This window comes from Ranitomeya variabilis, chromosome 1 (assembly GCF_051348905.1).
Source record: "Ranitomeya variabilis isolate aRanVar5 chromosome 1, aRanVar5.hap1, whole genome shotgun sequence".
Classification (NCBI taxonomy): domain Eukaryota; kingdom Metazoa; phylum Chordata; class Amphibia; order Anura; family Dendrobatidae; genus Ranitomeya; species Ranitomeya variabilis.
The window spans coordinates 324,381,711-324,399,512 of NC_135232.1; the positions used below are offsets into that span (position 1 = coordinate 324,381,711).

The 17,802-nt window shown below is 43.6% G+C and overlaps 1 protein-coding gene across 2 annotated transcripts in view; it reads left to right on the top strand.

Annotated features, from left to right (window-relative positions):
* Positions 1–601: 601 nt before the first annotated feature.
* The window catches only part of LOC143793979 (immunoglobulin superfamily member 1-like), a 197,164-nt gene continuing 179,963 nt past the window's right edge, over positions 602–17,802 (top strand). The window contains exon 1 of one of the 2 annotated variants that reach the window (XM_077280899.1): positions 602–658. The gene's annotated coding sequence lies outside the window, so the exon portion shown is untranslated. The remainder of the gene's footprint in view (positions 659–17,802) is intronic. The other variant, XM_077280898.1, reaches the window with a different exon arrangement.

A 17,802-nucleotide genomic window follows, 5' to 3' on the forward strand; every position in this document is an offset into this window, starting at 1 on the left:
TTGTCCTACACAATCCCTTCAGCACAATCTCTCCCTAAGTGCTGCTTACAGCAGTATTACTATTTATTATAATTAGCACTAAGAAGGGCTGTCGTTATATTTCACAGTAATATAACTGTGGTTGAATCCCTGGCTAATATGCAGCGACAATTCTGTCCCTCTCTCATCAGCACCTCTCCCTATGCTGCCTGTGTACAGGGTACAGTGTGCCGAGCATGACGTCACGGGTCATAGATAGACCTGATGACACTATGCGGCCAGCCAATTAGAGTAATGCGAATACCAAGATGGCTACAGCGTTACAGTGACTGGCAGACAATTCCCACATGTTCATTGGGTGTATAAAAAGCGGTAAACATGGGACATTGAACACTGAAAAAATACTCGCCGTCGCCGACTAACGAGCATCACGAGCACACTGTTGATCGAGCGAGTAACGAGTAGTGAACAGCACTCTCCCTCATTACTAATCAGGATGCGTGAATTATGGTGGTAACATTCCCTCTTTATTTTTTTCTTTATCAGCTCTGTATTTCACAACACATGTTGCATGACACTAGAAAAATAAGGAACTTTTGCCACCTCATATATTGCACAAATCTTTAAAACAGAACGTAGAAGAACACTGGAGAAACAAGAGACCACTGAAAGGGTTGCTGTAAGTACTCTTATGTTTATTTCAATGTAAAATTATTTATCTACATCTATTATATATCTAGGATCTGATCATAATTGTGTTTCAAGGCCACAACTGGTTAACACAGTTGACAGTAACAACTTATAGTGTTGCAAATTATTGTTAGTTTAAAAGTAGGGAGTTTTACTCATCTGTCCAAAGTTTTTAATTCTGTTTGGATCCTCAGAGAGAAAGGTCCGCTGAAAGAGATTTTACCGAATACAGTTTATTTGTAACTGATGTGATTATGGCATTATTTAGTAAGATATCCAGTCACAAGATATTGATGCACAAGATATTGATGTTATCAATATCAGATTAGTGGGGCTGTGACACACTGAACACCTAGTGGTCAGCTATTATAAGTACCACTCAAAATGCTGATGCCCTCATGTGCCTTTCACACGTCCGTTTTTTGTGTCAGTATGTTGGCTGTTTTTTAACCCCTTCCCGACATGGCCGTACTAATATTGCTCTGCGGGAGGTGCGTTCCCACAAACAGCAGTACTAGCATGGAGACCCCCAGCACCAAGATGGCCACGTGGTCCTTTCGGGTGCTGCAGGGAAGGTGGCTTGTGAGGCATACCTCCTACCCTGCCTGTCAGATCCTGATCTGATATTCTGCAGTGCAGAGTGTCAGATCAGCGATCTGATATAATATAGTAATGTCCGATTCAGGGACAATGTAAAAAAGTTTAAACATAAACATATTTTTCCAATAAATACATTAATTTATGTAAATAAGAAAAAGCAATAAACATACACATATTTGGTATTGCCATGCCTATAACGGCCCGCTCTATAAAACTGTCCCACTAGTTAACTTCTTTAGTGCACACCGTAAAATAAATAAAAAAGGAGGCAAAAAAACAATGCTTTACCATCATACCACCGAACAAAAAGTGCAATAAAACACAATAAAAAAGACAGCTGTAAATAAAAATGGCATAGTTGAAAATGTCATCTTGTCCTGCAAAAAACAAGCTGCCAGACAGCTCCATCAGCAGTAAAATAAAAAAGTTATAGCTTTCAGAATAAAGCGATGCAAAAATAATTATTTTTTCTATAAAATACTGGTGCTTCCCACAAAATTAGAATATCATCAAAAAGTTCATTTATTTAAGTTGTTCAAGACAAAAAGTAAAACTCATATAAACTCATATATTATATAGAGTCATTACAAACAGAGTGATCTATTTCAAGTGTTTATTTCTGTTAATGTTGATGATTATGGCTTACAGCCAATGAAAATCCACAAGTCATTATCTCAGTACATTAGAATAATTAACAAAAACACCTGCAAAGGCTTCCTAAGCATTTAAAAAGGTCCCTTAGTGTTAAGGCTAGCGGAACGCACCGAGTAAATATTGAGATAGAATAGGTGCATTCGCAGCCCGGGGTCCACCGTGCAGGAGTGGAACCTGCTGCTACTAAATGGCGGCACTATTATATGGTGGCACTATATGGCGGCACTACGACTGAATAGACACGGGTTCTGTCACCCGGTCAGTAAAGGAGCGAACTCTGTTACTTCACAGAGTCGCCGGGATTAAAGAAGACGCTGTGCCCTGTTAACCTCACAGGGGATCAAAGCTCACAAATGGAGCAGGTAGCATACGGTGGTCGTGCAGTCAGCAACAGCACTCAAACACCTCCTCTCCAGAGGTGCCGGAATTCTAGTGGCTATACGCCAGCCCTGATTTCATACACTCAAACTCCTCTCTGGAGGTGCCGGAATTCTAGTGGCTATACGCCAGCCCTGAATTCATACACAGAAACTCCTCTTCGGAGGTGCCGAAATTCTAATGGCTTACAGCTGACCCTGAGCACATGTTGACACAGACCACGAGGTAGCTAAGCTCATTCACACATTAACATAGGTTGATACTAGCGCATGGCCGTGCGGCCATGCAAACCTTTTATAGAGGAAGCTCTCAAGGACCTTCCTAGTGGTCCAATAGTAACTGCTTCAGGACCTGAGCATGTGACCCCGACCTCCAATGAGAGGTCATCCTGCAGCGCCCCAGAGTCCTGGTCGTTGTAGTACTGTTGCTCCGCCACTAAGGGGGGCTATGGTACGTCTGATGGCACTGAAGGAGTTCATCTGACCAGGTATCACATACACCAATACATTTCACAGTCTGGCCTCCAGGGGGAGCTAAGGGTACTATGCATTAGGCCACTCCTCACAGTCTGGTAAAACTGGGGGTTAGATAGGAAGTTAGATCAGAAAGCTGACTGGGTTGGAACCAGGCAACACCTTGTGGCAGAAGTTGTTGTAGGGGAAGATTCATCGGGGTCCCTGTCAGGGGTGGGATCCTGACAGAGGCCTAGCAAACAGAGAGAACGTTACGGGACCGCGCCTGCACGATATAGCGGCGGTACCCCAAGAAAGGACAAGAAGCGAGGTTTATTGTGCTGAGTGAGAAACGAGGTCAATGCAACAAGAAGAAGAACATCAGAATCGAGTTGTGAGGGAACACGAGAAACAGACACAACAGTTGTGGGGACTATCCCGTAAGCGCAGCAGGGGAGGACCGCAACACACAAGCGCTAGAAGGTAGGCACAGATTTCCACCTGCAACGGGAACTCTGGAGGTGCCATCGGACCGGCCGGACTTGCGTAGCCTGGTTAACCGTACTTCGGACTGAGGACTCTGAGACCTTCAGTAAAGAGGTAAAGAGACTGCAACCTGGTGTCCTAGTTATTTACTGCGACCTGCACTGCAAAGCACGATAACACCCTTCTACACCTCCACCTTCATTGTACGCCCCTCAGCAGGGTAACGGGCCGGGTCTAGCCACCGTGACAATCCCAGACCAGAGACTCAGAGGCCCGGTACCGGGTACCCCTCGGCCCTGCGGCAGTGGGTGCGCTACAATCCCTTGGGCATGCTCAGTAGAGGAAAAGCAGGACTTAGTCCCAGGAGCATCTGCTCACCGCAGAGCAGTGCTGGTTACAATGGCTGAGCCAGGAAGATCAGCAGTAACCAAGCACATAGTATCTCCCTGAGCCAGACACTGGGACTGACGTCTCTGCTGAGCAGGCTCCACTGAGGCTGAAGAAGAATGGGATACCACAGCAGAGGTGGCTCGAGATTTCCGCTGTGCAGCGGTGGGAACTCAACACCTAACACTTAGTCTGTTTCAGTGGGCTCCACAATCGTGTTGAAGACTGCTGACTTGACAGATGTCCAGCAGGCAGTCATTGACACACTCCACAAGGAGAGTAAGCCACAAAAGGTCATTGCTAAAGAAGTCAGCTGTTCACAGAGTGCTGTATCCAAGCATATTAATGGAAAGTTGAGTGGAAGGAAAAAGTGTGGTAGAAAAAGATGCACAAGCAACCAGGATAACCGCAGCATTGAAAGGATTGTTAAGAAAAGGTCGTTCAAAAATATGGGGGAGATTCACAAGGCGTGGACTGCTGCTGGAGTCATCGCGCCAAGAGCCACCACTCACAGACGTATCCAGGACATGGGATACAAGTGTTGCATTACTTGTGTCAAGCCACTCATGACCAAGAGACAATGCCAGAAGCATCTTACCTGGGCCAAGGAGAAAAAGAACTGGACTGTTGCTTGGTGGTTGAAGGTCTTTTTATCGGATGAAAGTAAATTTTGCATTTCATTTGAAAATCAAGGTCCCATAGCCTGGGGGAAGAGTGGAGAGGCACACAATCCAAGCTGCTTGAGTTCTAGTGTGAAGTTTCCACAATCAGTGATGGTTTGGGGAGCCATGCCATCTGCTGGTGTAGGTCCACTGTGTTTTATCAAGATGAAAGTCAGCATAGCCATCTACCAAGAAATTTTAGAAAACTTCATGCTTTCCTGTGCTGACAAGCTTTTTGGAGATGGAAATTTCATCCTCCAGCACAAATTGAAACCTGTCCACACTGCCAAAAGTACCAATACCTGGTTTAAAAACAATAGTATCACTGTGCTTTATTGGTCAGCAAAATCGCCTGACCTTAATCCCATAGAGAATCTATGGGGTATTGTCAAAAAGAAGATGAGAGACACCAGACCCAACAATGAAGATGACCTGAAGGCTTTCTGGAGCGGCCCCCAAACGCAGGGCAACGGGGTACTTGGTACCGGGTCTATCTCTCGGTGCTGGGGTTGTCACGGTGGCCTGACCCGGTCCGTGACCCTGCTAAGGGGCGCCCAGTTAAAGATGTAGGTGCAGATGTAGGTTGCAGTAAATGACGAGGACACAAGGTTGCAGTCTCTTTACCTCTTTACTGAAGGCTTCAGCATCCGCAGTCCAGAGCACTGCTAACAGGGCTGGCTGAGACCGGCCGGTCCGAAGGCACATCCAGAGTTCCCTTTGCAGGTGGAAATCAGTTGCCTACCTACTAGCGCCTGGGTGTTGTAGTACTTCCCTGCTGAGCAAAACGGGATAGTCCTCACAACTGTTGTGTATGTTTCTGTTCTTTCTCTCCGTCCCCCAGATGATATGGATAGGACGCACCCGTATGACGGGGTAGGCCTAGAGTTATTTTATAGGGACCCTAGAGACGCTCTTCTCCCACAATTGCCTCCGTTGTCTTCATTAGGTGATTAAGGTGAGGCAGCCAGCCTAAAATTAACTGCCCTGCCGTTGGTTTGAAGTAATGCGTAGAGCCCAATACTTCCTCGGCGTTCTGGCCACCGGCTACGCGCTTCAGTAGGATGTTGCCGATCTCGGGGCACGACTCCTACTGGTTCTATCGCCTTTGTGCTGTGATCTCGTTTCTCACTTCTCCACAATATACTTCGCTTAGTGTCCTTAGCGCAGCTCCGTAACGATCTGTCCTTGTGCTAGGCCTCTGCCAGGATCCCACCCCTGACAGGGACCTCCCTGAGTCCTTCCAAGCAACCTCTTCTCTCACTAGATGTTACCTGGGCGAAACCCAGTCAGCTTCTTCCTAACTTCCTATCCAACCCCCAGTTTTATCAGAGTGTGAGGAGTGGCCTAATACATAGAACCCTTTGCTCCCCCTGGTGGCCAGAGTGTGAAGTGTAATGTGTGACTGTGATACCTGGTCAGGTGAACCCCTTTAGTGCCATCAGAAGTACCATCACTCCCCTTAGTGGCGGAGCGACAGTACTGCAACGACCAGGTCTCTGGGGCACTGCATTTCTGTCAAAGCAATCTGAGCTTTCATAATGCCTCAGAAGTGCCACAGGCTGATCGCCTCCATGTCACTCCGCATTGATGAAGTAACTGATGCAAAAGGAGCCCCGACCAAGTATTGAGTGTATATACTGAACATACATTTCAGTAGGCCAACATTTCAGATTTTAAAATCATTTTTCAAGATGGTTTTATAAAGTATTCTAATTTTCTGAGATAATGAATTTTGGGGTTTCATTGGCTGTAAGCCATAGTCATCAAAATTAACAGAAATAAACACTTGAAATTGATCACTCTGTTTGTAATTACTCTATATAATATGGGAGATTCACTTTTTGTTTTGAAGAACTGAAATAAATTAACTGTTCGATGATATTCTAATTTTGTGAGAAGCACATGTAGTTTTTATTGTGCAAAAGAGCCAAAACATAAAAAAGATATAAATGAGGTATCGCTGTAATCGTACTGACCCAAAGAATCAAGCAGTTTTACCAATTTTACTACACGTGGAATGGTATTAAAAAAGCAATTACTGAATTGCTGGTTTTTGTTCATTTTGTCTCCCAAAAATCAGAATAGAAAGCGATCAAAAAATGTCATGTGCCCGAAAATGGTACCAATAAAAACGTCAGCTGGTCCCGCAAAAACAAGCCATCACGTGACTCTGTCGGCCAAAATATGAAAAAAATATAGCTCTCAAAATATGGTGATGCAAAAACTAGTTTTCGCAACAAAAAGTGTCTCTTAGTGTGTGACCGCAGCCAAACATAAATACCCAATATAAATCTGATATCACTGTAATCACACTGACCCAAAGAATAAAGTTGTCTAATCACTTATACCACATGAGGAATGGCATAAAAAATAAATAAAACCAATTCTTCACATGCCGTTGATTTTTTCATTCTGCCTCCCAAAGATCGCAGTAAGGCTTGGCGCACATTTATCATGCTTACATAGGGGTTTCCATGTAAATGTCTGAAATACGTGATTCACACAGGAACCCCAGAAGAAAATTCCATATAATGAGGCAGATGGAATCCCTGTGGACACCATAGGACCTGTGATCCGGCGGTGTCCATCTTTTTAGGATTGCATAAAAGTGCCGTCGGCCACAGTTTTGTGCACTTCTGAGAAGGAACCGCTGAACAGAGGTCAGACTGAGTCCAGAGAAAATCTGCTGCCTCATTATAGTGAATGGATCCCTCGGGGGTTTCTTCTATCACGTCACTCGGAGATCTAGATGAAACCCCAAAGTAAGTGCTCAGTGTAGCGCGCCAGATAAATGTGATACCAAACATTATGTAAAATGTTCCCAATAAAAGCTTCAACTCAATCCACAAAAAAAGCAAGACCCCACTCAGGTTTGTCACCTGTTAATGGAAATATAGGGGCTTCCACATTATTGGTATCACAATGGCTCTGGAAAAGCAAAATTGCTCCTCGCTCCCCCCAAAAAATTCAGCAAATTCTCCACTACCAAATCAAAATGCCCCACTCACTCCCTTCTGAGCTCCAGTGTGTCTAAACCACATTTAGCGCCCACATGTTTGGCATTTATGTAGTGATGAGAGCCCGTCTAATTTACAGGTGCGTGTCTCCAGAAGCTTGAGCTGGGCATAATCTACTGGTGACTGCAATGTACTAGTCACTACAACGTACTGGTCACTACAACGGCAGTTTGTAATTTTCACTCAGCAACATCCACTGCTGCCTGTTTCTGAAAAACACCCATAGAGTCAAAATCGTCACTACATCTGTAGATAAATTCCCAAAGGGCTATCATTTCCAAAGTGTGGTCAGTGTCACTTGATGGGGGATTCTGCTTTTCTAGCACTTAGGGGCTCTTTATATGGATTCTGCAATCTAGTCTTGGAAAATCTGCGCTCCAGGAGGCAAATAGCGCTCAGTCCCTCCTGAGTCTCTCCGTATGGCAAAGTAGTACTGTCCAGCCACATATGGGGTATTTCTACATTCAGCAGAAATTGTGGGAAAAATTCTGGTGCCATTTTACCCATTTCCCTGTGTGAAAATGTTAAACTGGGGGCTAACACACAATCTTGGTGCTAAAAATGGAAATTATTTTTTCTTCACTGCCCAATGGTATAAAAGTCTGTGACACACCTGGGATCTCAATATAATCATTGCACCCCTAGTTGAATTAATTGAGGGGTTTAATTGGTAAAATGGGGTCACTTATGGGGGATTCTGCTGTTCTAGCACCTCAGGGGCTCTGCCAATGTAACATGGCACCCTGAAACCAGTGCAGCCAAATCTGCACTGTAACATGGCTCTACTTCCCTTCTGAGCTTTCCACTGTGCCTCAAAAGTAGTTTTCGACCACATATGGGGTATTGGTGAACTTAGGAGAAATTGCACAACAAACTTTGGGGTCCTTTTTGTCCTTTTGCCCTTGTGAAAATGCAAAATTTGTAGCTAAAAAAGATTTTTCATGGCTCTACACCACAAACATCTGTGAATCATCTGGGGGTTGAAGCTGCTCAATACACATCTAGATAAGGCCCCAAATGGGTCTAGTTTCCAAAATGATGTTATCTGTGGGGGTTTCCCACTGCTTAGGCACATCAAAGACTCTCCAAATGCGACATGGCAACCGCTAATTATTCCAGCATATTTTACATTCAAAAAGTCAAATGTCACTCCTTTCCTTCCAAGCCCTGCCGTGCACCCAAACAGTTGTTTTTCTCCACATATTGGGTATCTGCACACTCAGGAGAAATTGCACAACAAATTGTAAGGAGCAATTTCTCTTGTTACCCTTATCAAAATGCAAATTTTGGAGCTAAAAAAATATTTATCTGGGAAAAATGTGATTTTTTTTTATTTTCACGGTTTAAAGTTATAAACCTCTGTGAAGCACCTGGAGGTTCAATACACATCTAGATAAGTTCCCTGAGGGGTCTAGTTTCCAAAATGGTGTCACTTGTCGGAGTTTTACACTGTTTAAGCACATCAGGGGCTCTTCAATTGCGACATGGCGTCCGATCTCAATTCCAGCCAATTTTGCGTTGAAAAAGTCAAACGGCGCTCCTTCCCTTCTGAACTCTGCCATGCGCAAACATTAGATTTCTCAGTAAAAATTGCTCAACAAAATGTATGATCCATTTTCTCCTGCTACCCTTGCAAAACTAAAAAAAATAGGTCTAAAGGAAAATTTTCATAAAAGAAAAGTAAATGTTTATTTTTTTCTTCCACATCCCAAAAAATCATGTGAAGCACCTGAATGGTTTATAAACTTCTTTTTGAGTACCTTGCACCTTGGGGGGTGCAGTTTTTAGAATGGTGTCATTTTGGGGTATTTTCTGTCATGTAGGCCCATCAAAGTCACTTCAAATGTGAGGTGGTCCCTAAAAAAAATGGTTTTGCAAATTTTGTTGAAAAAATGAGAAATCGCTGGTCAGATTTTAACCCTTATAACTTCCTAAAAAAAAATTTTTAGAATTGAGAGTCCTCAGTGGTTGATACCTTTTAATGGCTAACTGAAAAAATGGTAACAAATTGCAAGCTTTCGAGACAACTCGGGTCTCTTCATTTGTTGATGAAGAGACCTGAGTAGTCTCGAAAGCTTGCAATTTGTTATCATCTTTTCACTTAGGGTACCGTCTCACATTGGCACTTTGATCGCTACGACGGTACGATCCGTGACGTTCCAGCGATATCCATACGATATCGCTGTGTCTGACACGCAGCGGCGATCAGGGACCCCACTGAGAATCGTACGTCGTAGCAGATCGTTTGGAACTTTCTTTCGTCGCTGGATCTCCCGCTGTCATCGTTGGATCGGTGTGTGTGACACCGATCCAACGATGCGTTCGCTTGTAACCAGGGTAAACATCGGGTTACTAAGCGCAGGGCCGCGCTTAGTAACCCGATGTTTACCCTGGTTACCGTCGTAAATGTAAAAAAAAAAAAAACAGTACATACTCAAATTCCGGTGTCCGTCAGGTCCCTTGCCATCTGCTTCCCGCACTGACTGACTGCCGGCCGTAAAGTGAAAGCAGATCACAGCGGTGACGTCACCGCTGTGCTCTGCTTTTACTTTACGGCCGGCAGTCAGTCAGTGCGGGAAGCAGACAGCAAGGGACCTGACGGACACCGGAATGTGAGTATGTACTGTTTGGTTTTTTTTACATTTACGACGGTAACCAGGGTAAACATCGGGTTACTAAGCGCGGCCCTGCGCTTAGTAACCCGATGTTTACCCTGGTTACCCGGGGACCTCGGCATCGTTGGTCGCTGGAGAGCTGTCTGTGTGACAGCTCCCCAGCGACCACACAACGACTTACCAACGATCACGGCCAGGTCGTATCGCTGGTCGTGATCGTTGGTAAATCGTTTTGTGAGAAGGTACCCTTAGCCATTAAAAGGTAACAACCACTGAGGACTCTCAATTCTAAAGATTTTTCTATCTACTGGCTAACACAGGTACCAAGATATTTATCTTTCCAGTAAAAAAAAAAAGTTTCCAAGGTTGTGCTTATGTAAAGTAGACATGTGGGAAATTTAATTTATTACCTATTTTGTGTGATATGACTCTCTGATTTAAGGGTATATAAATTGTAAGTTTGAAAATTGCTAAATTTTCAAATTTTGCCAAATTTCCATTTTTTCACAAATAAACGCAAGTCATATCAACATTTTTTTTACCACCATCATAAAGTACAATAGGTCACAAGAAAATAGTTTCAGAAATACCAGGATCCATTGAAGCGTTTCAGAGTTATGACCTCAAAAATTGACAGTGATCAGAACTTAAAAAATTGGCCTGGTCAGGAAGGTGAAAACAGGCTTCGGGGTGAAGGGGTTAAGGACCGCAAATGCGAATACACGCACACCCATTGCATTCAATGGTAGTGCGCATATGCCAGGTTTTTCACCTGTATTTGTGCACGTGTGAAAAACCTGCAGACATGTCCTTTTTTTCTCTGCAGCACGAACAAAATGCGTGCTGCACACATGCACATCGACGATACATGGATAACATCTGTGTGTCATCCGTGTGGCACATATCGGTGCCAGGGAAAAAGCGCTACAGTTGCTGCTGATCCTAGTCATCTAGTGCTGCCTGTACTCCCTGGGAATAGCGCAACCAAGTGGCAATGATGAGAGTTGTATTCAGCATCTGCTGAGTACATCTTGTGTAAAATTAAGAATTAAAGGAAAAAAATGGTGTGGGCTCTCTCCTAATTTTCATAACAAGCAGAGGTAAAGACAACGGCTGGGGGCTGATATTTATAATCTGATATTAATAATCTGGGAAAGAGGACAGCATCCCAAAAGGTTATCAGACTATTAATAACAGCTCACAGCTGTTTGCTTAGCTTTTATTGGTTAGTTTACAGGGATCCCCAGAAAAAAATTATGTAGGGTAACCCTAAAAATTCAAACCAGCAAAGGCTAAACAGATAGCCGTGGATTGATATAATAGCCTGGGAAGGGTCCAGGTATATTGCCCCCCCCTCCCAGGCTACCAACATCATCTCTCAGCCGCCCCAGAAACATGCATAAGATGCGCCAAATATGCTGCTTTGTCTCGCTCTTCCCACTTGCCCTGGTGTGGTGATGGGGTAATAGGGTTGGGGTTGATGTCACCTTTGTATTGTCAGCTGACATCAAGCCCAGGGGTTAGTAATGGAGAGGTGTCCAAAAGCCACCCCCATTACAAATCCCATAGTAAGTTTTGAAATAAACACACAGCACGAATAAAATCCTCTATTTGAAATAAATACTCCCCACCCTCTTTTTCCTATTTATTAATGTAAAAATTAAAATAAAAAAACATATGCCTCACCTGTCTGACGAGAAGATAATCCATTTGTCCCATGTCATAATCCATCTCTGCTACATCTGGATGTCTTGATGAACGGTAGTATGATGTGAACGTTCGCCATGACATCCAGGAGACACTGAGCTGAGCTTGGGGTGCAGCTTCAGTGACGAGTTCACTGTGAGCCAGCTGATGAACTGAGGTAACCATTATGATGTCACCGCTAGCACCGTGAGAATTTTCTCACGGTGCTCGTGGTTATTTCATTGAGGCAACCGCAGAAAATCCCTGGGCAAGAAGTATATATGGGCCCTTTGAAGCTCAATAGCTCATCATAATGCACAATTCCACCTGCTTTTGAGGTGGTAATAGGACTCCTTACCTCATGGCTCCCAACTGACTGCACAGGGTGCACTAATGCACTAATGATATGTACCGTATTTTCCAGTGTATAAGATGATGGGGCATATAAGATGACCTCCATAGAGCTCCGCACCTGCTGTATAAGACGACACCTGGCGTATAAGACGACCCCCGACTTTTGAGAAGATTTTCAGGGGTTAAAAAGTCGTCTTTTACACCGGAAAATACTATAATCTCCTGCTACCTATTCTTATCACACATAGCAGTTTGCTGCATAGCTGTAGATCAGTCAATGTGTTATTATGACCTTGGTCATTGTTGAAAGAACTAACAATGGGCATGTGATCATCAAAATGGCACTATGAAAAATGGAAGAAGGTGACCGTCATTGATAATCGGGTATACTGACTATGATGAAACATCTCATGGGTTTTAGGCTATTATCACATGTTGTTTTTTGCAGCCAAAACCTGATATCTTGGCAGTAAAAAAGCTGCAAACAAAAGGCAGGTTTTGCTGGCTATTTTGCGGCTTTTCTTACTGCGTTTTTCAGGATCCCAAAGTTTAGTTTGCTTCCACCATACAAGCATGAACAATGCAAGGTATTAGGCTATGTGCACACGTATAATGGTCAGCTGCGGATTTTTCCGCAGCGGATTTGATAAATCTGCAGGACAAAAACGCTGCGTTTTTGCTGCGGATTTACAACGTTTTTTCTGCAGATTTCACTGCGGCTTTTCAACTGCTGTTTTCTATAGGAGCAGCTGTAAAACCGCTGCGGAATCAGCAGAAAGAAGTGATATGCTGCGGAATGTAAACAGCTGCATTTCCACGCGTTTTTCCGCAGCATGTGCACAGTGTTTTTTGTTTCCCATAGGTTTACATTGTAATGTAAACTCATGGGAAACTGCTGCGGACCCACAGCTGCGGAAACGCTGCGGATCCGCAGCGTTTTCCGCATCATGTGTACATACCCTTAGGCCACCAATGCAGGACATATGTGAAACCATTAAACATTTTTGGAAAAAAGGGCAAATTTATCAAATTATTTAGTGGAAAAAGATTTTTATGTCTCAAAAAATAGTGACTTTTCTGAAGGAAAAAAAGTTCATGAGTTTACAAATGTAGCAACAGTGGGGGAGTTGAATTGGTCTGGGATATTTTACCTAAAGGTACCTTCACACTAAGCGACGCTGCAGCGATACAGACAACGATGCCGATCGCTGCAGCGTCGCTGTTTAGTCGTTGTGTGGTCGCTGGAGAGCTGTCACACAGACGGCTCTCCAGCGACCAACGATGCCGAAGTCCCCTGGTAACCAGGGTAAACATCGGGTTACTAAGCGCAGGGCCGCACTTAGTAACCCGATGTTTACCCTGGTTACCATTGTAAAAGTAAAAAAAAAAAAAACACATACTCACATTCCGGTGCCCGGCGTCCGCTTCCCTGCACTCCTCCTGCATCCTGTGTCAGCACCGAACATCTCCGGCATCTCCCACAGAGCAGAGCGGTGACGTCACCGCTCTGCTTTACGGCCGGCACTTACACAGGATGCAGGAGGAGTGCAGGGAAGCGTACGCCGGGCACCGGAATGTGAGTATGTGTTTTTTTATTTTACTTTACAATGGTAACCAGGGTAAACATCGGGTTACTAAGCACGGCCCTGCACTTAGTAACCCGATGTTTACCCTGGTTACCAGTGAAGACATCGCTGGATCGGTGTCACACACACCGATTCAGCGATGTCAGCGGGAGATCCAGCGACGAAATAAAGTTCTGGACTTTCAGCAACGACCAGCGATCTCACAGCAGGATCCTCATCGCTGCTGCGTGTCAAACACAACGATATCGCTATCCAGGACGCTGCAACGTCACGGATCGCTAGCGATATCGTTGTAAAGTCGCTTAGTGTGAAGGTACCTTAAGACATTGGCAGTGAATTTTAAAGGTTGAACACTGTTTACTTTCACACATTGGTCAGGGGCATTAAGTTTGACAGGCATTGTTAAATTTCATACAATGGTAAGGCAATGTTTAGTTTTACACCTTGGTCGGCCAAGGAATTGCTCAGGCAATTGTTTACTTTAACACATCGCTAACTTAATTAAACTGCACTAATCTTAATAGCCATTCTCATGTGAGTACACCAAGACATTTTGGTTTAAACGTGAGAAAATCACAAAAAAATGGGTTTCACATACTGATGTACCTGCTTTTTTCCACTAAAAAACACAGCAAAAAGTGATTGCAACGTTTTTGTGGCTTTTTTGCACTTATTCATTGCCTTTTATGGGTGAAAAACGTTGCAAAAATGCTGAAAAAAGTGACATGCTGGAGTTTTTTTTTTTAAAAAAGCAGTTTTCCAGTTCAATCAAGAAAAAAACAGTGTGCGTCCATGAGATTTCAGAAGTCTCACAGCTTTTGCTGGATTTTATAAAAAGCAGCTTTTATTTTGCATAAAAAACAGCAAAAACACAACATGTGAACATAGTCTTATACTCACATAGAATCTAACAAGAAAAACTTCCATATTAGTAATGGTAGCATATGAAGGTACAGAAGAAGTCTTATTAATCTCTTTGGACCCCCTTTATGCTTCTGTGCAAATTTCAGGCATAAAATAATCATGTGCAAGAGTCCTTCAGTTTTGATTTACATTGATGAAAATTATCATTCACACTTTGTACAGCTTTTCAGATGATTGACCCTCTTCTGACAGAGGAGGTCAAACTCCCAGCATGAAATTTTTCTTCTGCATGTGATTTTTTTTCTTAATTCCTTTTAGATGTAGAGTATTAGTAGTAATAAATACGCAACCTGAGACCGTGAACTTGCAATGTTGAAACCAAAGACTGAATCCTTTTTGCCTCCTTCTGGTAGCAGCAAACTCTCAGCTTTTGAGGTCAACATACTGTAAAGCGAGAGTGGGAAACCTCAGGCCCCTGAGCAGATTCCTGGGGACCTCAGTGATCGGGCTGGCAGCTGCATTTTAATGGCTGTCATCACTATAATTATGGTGCTTGAACCCTCTAGGTTCAAGCAACATATTGTAATCCGATTTCTTATATTTTATTATTATGGTGCTTGAAACCTCTAGGTTCAAGCACCATATTGTAATCTGATTTCTTATATTTTATTATTATTCTACTTCTTCTTCTCTGCGTTTTCCACCTCTTGTGTCTCCCCTTTTCCTCATAGTTTGTAAGCTTGCGAGCAGCAGGGCCCTCATTCCTCCTGGTATGTGTTTTGAACTGTGATTTCTGTTATGCTGTAATGTCTATTGTCTGTACAAGTCCCCTCTATAAGTTGTAAAGCGCTGCGGAATATGTTGGCGCTATATAAATAAAAATTATTATTATTATTTCTATTATTAATTCATGTGGCCCGAACCGCTCGGCGCAGAGACCCCGTTCAGGTGGCGTTTCGAAACCTCGGTGGGGACAGGTGTGCAATGTATTTTTGGAGTCGATCCGATTTGTAGTTTTTTAAAAAATCGCATTTTAAGCAAAAATTTTCCCATAGGAATTAATGGCAACCTTTCCATGACCCCCAACTGACATGGATTGAAGCCACAGAGCAGCTGCACTGACCTTACAAAGATGGCAGCTATGGAAATGTACAGTGTCCATTTTAGGACATGATCATTTATCAAAGTCAAACATCAGAATAATGTGATTCTGACTCGTGACTCTGACTCGTGACTCTGTCTCGTGACTACTGAGGGGTCGAATGTGCCAAAGTGGCTACCAAGTTGCCAAAGTGGGTACCGAATGTGCCAAAGTGGGTACCGAATGTGCCAAAGTGGGTACCGAATGTGCCAAAGTTGCTACCAAGTGGCTACAGAGGTGCCAAATGTGCCAAAGTGGCTACCAAGTGGCCAAAGTGGCTGCCGAGGTACCAAATGTGCCAAAGTGGCCGAAGTGGCTACCGAGGTGCCGAATGTGCCAAAGTGGCTACCAAGTGGCCAAAGTAGCTACCATATATTTATGGTTTACATGTTGTTTCATTTTGGGTGTTTATTCTTGATGTATTGTTATTAAGTCACATCTGACGGTATATTTTAACGGAGTGGATAAAATTATATGGGAAGGCACTAGTACATGCCAAAAGTCTGTGTGGCACCCTGCTTCCTGTTCCATTTCAATGGTTTTAATTTTCAAAATGTGAGAGTTTCTGATTTATTAAAAGCTGTCGCCACCACCACCTATTTACAATTTACAAAGTTGTTTGTGTTTTTACTTCATATTGTCAAAGGAGCATGATTTAGCATGTGCTAAAGTGGCTACCAAGTGGCCAAAGTAGCTACCAAGTGGCCAAAAGTGGCTACCGAGGTGCCGAATGTGCCAAAGTGGCTACCAAGTGGCCAAAGTGGCTACCAAGTGGCCAAAGTGGCTTTTGCAAAAAAACGTATCAACTAAATACCCTGTTTTCTTTACATCTTTTGACTAGCACTTGCTGATTACTGTGATTTTTTTTTTTTTTTTTACAACAGAGTATTTGTGACCTCACTGTGCTCTTTTGTGTCTTCAAGTTTTCTGGTGGTGTGAACAGGTTCCTACAGACTTGTTCAATGTGCAAGTGGCCCATGTGTTTCTGGTTCTATAATTGTTCTCTTGTTTCTACAAGACTGGGGAGTCCACCACTCCTCTGTGGGTCATTTGCATTTAAGCTGTTCCATCCTGCATGTCCACATGGATAGTCCTTCTCTGAACCCTGCTTATACAGGTACTATACCGATGATCAGGTTTTAAATACATCAGATAGGGATTCTATACATTAGTTAGGACTGCTCTATAAGGGTATACCTTGACGATTTGGTGGAGCAGCTTAGTATACATTTTTTTGCAAAAAAAGTATCAACTAAATACCCTGTTTTCTTTACATCTTTTGACTAGCACTTGCTGATTACTGTGATTTTTTTTTTTTACAACAGAGTATTTTTGACCTCACTGTGCTCTTTTGTGTCTTCAAGATTTATGGTTTACATGTTGTTTCATTTTGGGTGTTTATTCTTGATGTATTGTTATTAAGTCACATCTGACGGTATATTTTAACAGAGTGGATAAAATTATATGGGAAGGCACTAGTACATGCCAAAAGTCTGTGTGGCACCCTGCTTCCTGTTCCATTTCAATGGTTTTAATTTTCAAAATGTGAGAGTTTCTGATATATTAAAAGCTGTCGCCACCACCACCTATTTACAATTTACAAAGTTGTTTGTGTTTTTGCTTCATATTGTCAAAGGAGCATGAAGCATGTGCTAAAGTGGCTACCAAGTGGCCAAAGTAGCTACCAAGTGGCCAAAAGTGGCTACCGAGGTGCCGAATGTGCCAAAGTGGCTACCAAGTGGCCAAAGTGGCTACCGAGGTGCCGAATGTGCCAAAGTGGCTACCAAGTGACCAAAGTGGCTACTAAGTGGTCAAAGTGGCTACAGAGGCGCCGAATGTGCCAAAGTGGCTACCAGGTGACCAAAGTGGCTACCAAGTGGCCAAAGTGGCTACAGAGGCGCCGAATGTGCCAAAGTGGCTACCAAGTGGCAAAAGTGGCTACCGAGGTGCCGAATGTGCTAAAGTGGCTACCAAGTGGCCAAAGTGACTACTAAGGTGCCAAATGTGCCAAAGTGGCTATCAAGTGGCCGAAGTGGCTACCGAGGTGCCGAATGTGCTAAAGTGGCTACCAAGTGGCCAAAGTGGCTACCGAGGTGCCGAATGTGCTAAAGTGGCTACCAAGGATTCCTGCATGCCAAAATGGCTATCAAGGGGCCAAAATGGCTACCCAGGGGCAGGGCCCTGCATGCCAGACTTGCTCCTGAGGTTCATTGGCACCAAAGTGGTTTCTGAAGGGTCCTGGGAACCAGAT